Genomic DNA, 6,000 nt, shown 5'->3' on the forward strand with positions numbered 1-6,000 from the left:
GAGGTGGGAAATGGAGGCATTTTGCAAAATGCTGAGTCTTTGCCACTTCGGTGTGATGATAATTCAGTCAAACTATTTGACAAAATAGGCAGGTGCTGGAAATAGCCCGGAGAGCAACGAGGCTGGGGAAGGGACTGGAGCACAAGTGCTGTGAGGAGAGGCTGAGGGAGCTGGGGGGGCTCAGCCTGGAGAAGAGGAGGCTCAGGGGAGACCTCCTCACTCTCTGCAACTCCCTGACAGGAGGGGGGAGCCAGGGGGGGTTGGTCTCTTTTCCCAGGCAACCATCAGCAAGACAAGAGGGCTGGGTCTTGAGCTGTGCCAGGGGAGGGTTAGGTTGGAGATTAGAAAGAATTTCTTTGCAGAGAGGGTGCTCAGCCATTGGAATGGGCTGCCCAGGGAAGGGGTGGATTCTCCATCCCTGGAGGTGTTTAAGGACAGACTGGATGTGGCATCAGTGCCATGGGCTGGGAACCACGGCGGGGTTGGATCAAGGGTTGGACTTGATGATCTGGGAGGTCTCTTCCAACCCAGCTGATTCTGTGATTCTATGAACTGAAAACAAGCTGAATGGTGGGTTTTATGTGGATGTTGATTTTTGTTGTTACAGACTGTATCGACAAAGTAGTTTTTCATCATTTTAAGTTTTTCTCTCGGGTTTAGCAATTTTTTACCGCTTCATAACTGTTTCCTGTTGTCCAAATTGGAATTGGTTTTGATTTTTGTCCGCCTGTTGTTCTGCTTTCTGCAGTGTTTGGGATACACCGAGTGGAACGGGATCACCATGTTTCGAAACAGTCTCAAGATGCTTCTCACAGGAGGGAAGTCGAACCGCAAAAACAGGTCCAGTGGTAAGTAACAGTCACCTCCTCGAGTGTGGGACAGTGACAGCTCTGCCACCACCCCTTCCATGTGTGTTCTGGGCTTTTTTCTTCTTGTTGATGAGCACGTGGGCTCACCTGATGGTCTCAAAACATCATTACACTTCATTTTAATGCTGTGATTTTAATATTTGAAAATACGTGTGTATTTATTTAAAGTGTATGTAAACCATCATCTGCTTTTGTTGGGGAGAGGAGATGTAGGGAAAAACAAGGAGTAAACAAACGTCAAGGTTCGTGTTTCGGTTGTGGAAAATAAGAAAATAAGTTTTTTCCCCTCTCAAAATGCCTGTGATAACTGTGGCAGTGAAATCTGCTTTGTTACAGGCAAAACTGGTGATGGCAGCAGCAATTTCTTTTTTTTTTGTTTGTTTTTTTTAACTTTTAAACAGGAGGGAGAGAGAGGACCGGGAAGAGGTGGAATCAAAAGAGTAATTGCCCAAATTTGGTCATCGTTTCTCTCAGTCTCCTTTTTCCACCAGCCCAAGAAAGGAGTTTACAATTAGCACTGGTTGATGTGGCTTGGCCTGTTTGATCCGTGATGGAGATCGGGGGAGATTGTAATTGTGAAGCAAAACATGACAAAAATATTGATAGGCTCAAAAAACGTTGTTTTTTTTTTTTTTATTTAACTTTTGTAGTTATTTCCAAAAATGGAGTGTTGGCAGGGTAAGAGCTTTTAATTAGATCTTTCATTTCGATTTTTTTTTTTTTTTAAAAGCCATCTGGCAGCACATTTTAAATATTTTGGGATACAGTGTTTATTTGTGCTCGTGCATCTGTGTAAATAGTGCATATGGATGTTCCTTGGGAAACCATGAGTGAGGATGTGGAGAAGCAGTGGCGATAAATTCAATGGAAAAACGGGCTGTTTCCCTTTGGGTGAAGTGAGTTATTCTGTGTTTCTCACGTTGCCAGAATGTGCCCCCTCATTTTTAATGTGTGGTGAGAGTCCTGGGTGTCTTGGTTGGATCCTGAAGATATTTTCGTGAGAAGTTCAAGCAGTTCATCCTGGTTTTGTGCTTGGTGTGGATCCCAAAGCAGGAAAAAGGCTGTTTTGCCAGGCCTTCTGTGGGAATTCCGGCTCGAGGTGGTGATTGTCATCCATGGCTTTGTAAAGGAGATTTTCCTTCCATAGGAACTCCTCGGGGTTCTGCTGCAGGAGTGGTTCAGCCGAGGGAGGGACCTGCATGGAGAGGCAGGTTTGGGGAAGCCCCACGAGCAGATGGCTCCGTCCTCTTGGGATTTGTGTCACATTGGCAGTTTAAGGCCCAGGAAAGGACAAGGCCTCTGATACCTTCAGAAAACCAACACAGGCAAATAAAGCTGTGGTTTCTGGATGAAGCCCCCTCTTCTGTCAGATAGTCTGTTACCAGGCCCTATTTTTCCTTTTGCCTTATCCCCCCAAGCAATATTGAGGATCTTGTACATGCACAGCTCTGCAAATGCATGTTTGTTGTTTTGTGAGTGGAAAATGTCAGTTCTGAGCAGAGGAGATGGGTTTTTTCTTATTCATATACTGAAAAATAACATGACAGAATTTAATAGATGAGTTTCTTCTAATGCCTAATGACTGTGCTGTATGTTTAATTTATTACAATTCTGCCTTTGAAATAAGTTGCTTTATTGAGAATTCCGTTTGACAGTCTTCAGGCAGGAGGGAGAATAGGAAAAGGAGATGATCAGGTTTGTTGTATTAACAGTGACTAAATGGAAAACATCCCTCCACTGGAAAACAATTTTTCAGATAAGCCATCAAACTATAACAGGACATTAGATGAATTCATTGCTGCCTCGATTTTTTTAAAAATAAATATATTGAATTCTGTGTTTCTTTGCAACACAGTAAGAAAAAAAATCCGTAAATCTTCCACATACATTTCTGTGTTGCATTCAGCATTATAAGCCTAAAATTTGCTTTACTTATTTGCCTTGCAGTTCTGGCAAACTACAAATTTGATACTTTAAAAGCAGATAAAAAGGAGAGAACTTAGCTAATAGGATACAAAAGGCATTTGTCACCCTGTCACTGACAGGACCTTGAGGAATCTCCCACCTCCTGGAATAAATTCTAGAATGGTTTGAGTTGGAAGGGAGCTTAAAGGTGATCCAGTCCCACCCCTGCCATGGGCAGGGACACCTTCCACCAGCCCAGGTTGCTCCAAATTTATCCAGCCTGGCCTTGGACCCTTCCAGGGATCCAGGGGCAGCCACAGCTTCTCTGGGCAACCTGTGCCAGGGCCTTCCCACCCTCACAGTGAATGCTCCTGTCTAAAACCTGGGTGTTCTTTCTCTTTTACTCCTTAATTTTCACGTGGTCAGTGCAGACCTTCAGGTCCCTCCACCGGTGTTGCCTTCACTGGTAGGATTTTGTCTGGGCACTTTCTGTGGGGACACTGAGGGGGTTTGGGACTTTCCCCTGTTCAGGTGCTTTAAAAAGATGAGGTATTTATTGACATTTTAAATTTATTTATCATTACAGTGACGTAGAATGTTCATTGGAAGCTGGAAGTGAAGCCTCTCTGATGGTTTTGGTGCTCTGGTTTGTCCCGGTGGCCTCAGAGCTAAACCCATCTCTGAGAACTGGGAATAAACTCCCAAGTCCTGAGTTCTGTATTGGGAAAAATCAGTCTGTTGGAGGTGTCAGGTGTGCCTGAAAAGGAAGATTCACCTGCCATGTGCTGAGTTGAGGTTCTGTGGGTGGGTGACAGCCCACCAGGGTGTCTCTGTGTGTGTGTCTTCGTTTCCTGCACTCCCTTCATTTTGCATTCCACTGGGGGAATAAACCTTTGAAGCAGGTTAAAGGTATTGTGTTCTTTTCTTGGGGAATCCAAGGGAGCACAGTGGCCTTTGAAATTCCTGTGCTTTGCTGTGTCTTTCATTTGCAGTAGCAGTTCCCAAACAGGGGCAGTGGAGTCAAGCTAACAATTCCGAGAGGCTCTGATGTGGTTTTGATCGTTCTTCCTGATTAAAAGATCCCCGGTAGTGGTAGCAGTAAAATACTTTCTTATTATTCCTCCTTCGGAAACTGCTGAGCAGATTCTCTGAGAACTGTGGTTAACATTTATTTGGACTCAGCCAGGGTGGGTTTTCCCCCTTTGGTGCTCGATGGTGTTGTGGTTCAGGAACACACACAATATTTTTATAAGAAGAATACACTTACATACATCTGAACATATAGTTACATGCAGTAATGCCAATTAAAATAACTGGATTTCCACTGCAGCATCAGACTGTGTGATGCCCTGTGGTTAAATCTGGGGGTCTGGGTGTCCTTTCAGAGCTTCACTCCTGGGGTTTCACAGTGCTCAGTCCATGTGTGTGTGAGCACATATTTAATCTCCTGTCTTAACAAAAATTCTCCTGTGACTCAAGGGCACTCAGGATGGTTTACAGTAATGCCTTGAGGACACATTATGCCTGCAATAGTGTTTTGATTAGGCTGTATTTCCTTCTGACATAAATGGATATTCCCCAAAGCTGCCAGACAGCTGAGCAGAGTTACAGATCACCTTGGTTTTTCCAGTGTAAATTAATTTGGAGAGATGCAGACATACAAGTTCTCTGACTCATGTTTGTATCCAGAGTTATATTTATGAGGGATGTGTTTGTTTTAGAGTGTCAGAGGACTGTGCTTTGCTCCATCCTGTTATTCCTTCTGGCTGAAGATCCAGCAGGATGACTGTGGCCAGAAGCTCAGTGGCCAGAGCAGGCAGGTGCATTAAACACCTTCTCACTGCTGCTGCTTGGAGTGTTTGAGGCTTCTTTCCCCCTAATTGAGCCCTTATTCCAGGGCAGTTCTGTTCTCTGAATCCACATTCTGGAAGGTTCTATGTTTTTATTTGTTTGTCAAGGACCTGTCTCATATTTATCTGCAGTTTTCTTGCTTGTTCTAATCATTCCTTGCTCTGGGTGTGAGTTGCAGTAGTGCACATCACAGCAGTGCACTCATGGATTCACTCCAGGATCCTGTTAGGGAAATAAGCCCATTTAATGGATCCAATCATTCCACCTATTACAGTTATCCTGGTTCTTTTTACAAGCAGATGGACTATTTCCTTTTTACATTATCACATTAAATTAATACCACTGTAAGAGCTCAGATTCCCTTCAGAACCTGGTTGAAATTCAGCTGCAAAACTGCAGGTTTTGTTTGGTTTTATGTTTCTCTTCACTTTGTGAGGTGTAAGCCCAGGAATTTGTGCCTTTTATTTCTGGCAGAGGCCGAGATAGGTTTTAAAGTACTCATCTTTTTTTTTTTTTTCATGTTAAATTTATCTGAGGCATGTAATCCTTAGCCCAAAGGGCCTGCTTTTCTCTTCTGAGTTAGTCAGGAATTATATCCTGCTTGTTCTTAACTCTAGAATGCACAGTTTTTATCTGGAGCTTCCCAGCCAGGAGCCTGCCTGTCATTCAGGGTATTTTTGGTGCAGGGTTTTTTTAAAACCTGTTCTTCTTTCCTGGTTCACAGAAGACCCAATTACTTCTCACTTCCAATGTATTTATAGGGCCTTTTGGAACCTGCCACTTTATATTTTAATTCCAGGACTGAAAGAGCCCCTGTCAAATGCTCTTCTCCTTTGATTCCTGCCTTTGGAAGATAAAAGGCATTTCTGTGAAGGTCTCATTACTGCTTGGCCAGAACTGCAGGCACTTTCTCATCTATCTGATCTCTTTTGGAAGTCTGAGGATAATTTTTTGCCCCAAAAGAGTTGGAGGGTCACAATTGCTTTTTCGATTTCATTTCTGAAAGAAATTGCTGAGTGATGAGATCCAGCTGGTGGGACCTCTGAGATGTCAGGGAACTTAATTTAAGGAGGTGTTAGAAGTGAGGTGTTAAAAGACCTTAAAAGTATTATGGCACTGAATCACTAATGTATCCATGTGTTCAAGGTGTTCCATCCAAATAATAATAATAATAATAATAACTCAGAGCCTTTTCTTCCACCAAGCTTGCTGGTTTTTCATAAATCCATTTTTAAACAAGTCTGGAGTGTGTTGACAAATCCTCTGACCACAGGGAAGTTTGTCCTTGAGTTTGTTAAGCACGAACTGGCCCTTCCTGAAAGTTTGTTTTGCATTTCTGTAGTTTAATGTGTTCCTCCTGAAGAAGGCAGCGTGT

The sequence above is a fragment of the Lepidothrix coronata genome, unplaced genomic scaffold (genome assembly GCF_001604755.1).
Source record: "Lepidothrix coronata isolate B3197 unplaced genomic scaffold, Lepidothrix_coronata-1.0 Scaffold213, whole genome shotgun sequence".
In the NCBI taxonomy this organism is placed as follows: Eukaryota; Metazoa; Chordata; class Aves; order Passeriformes; family Pipridae; genus Lepidothrix; species Lepidothrix coronata.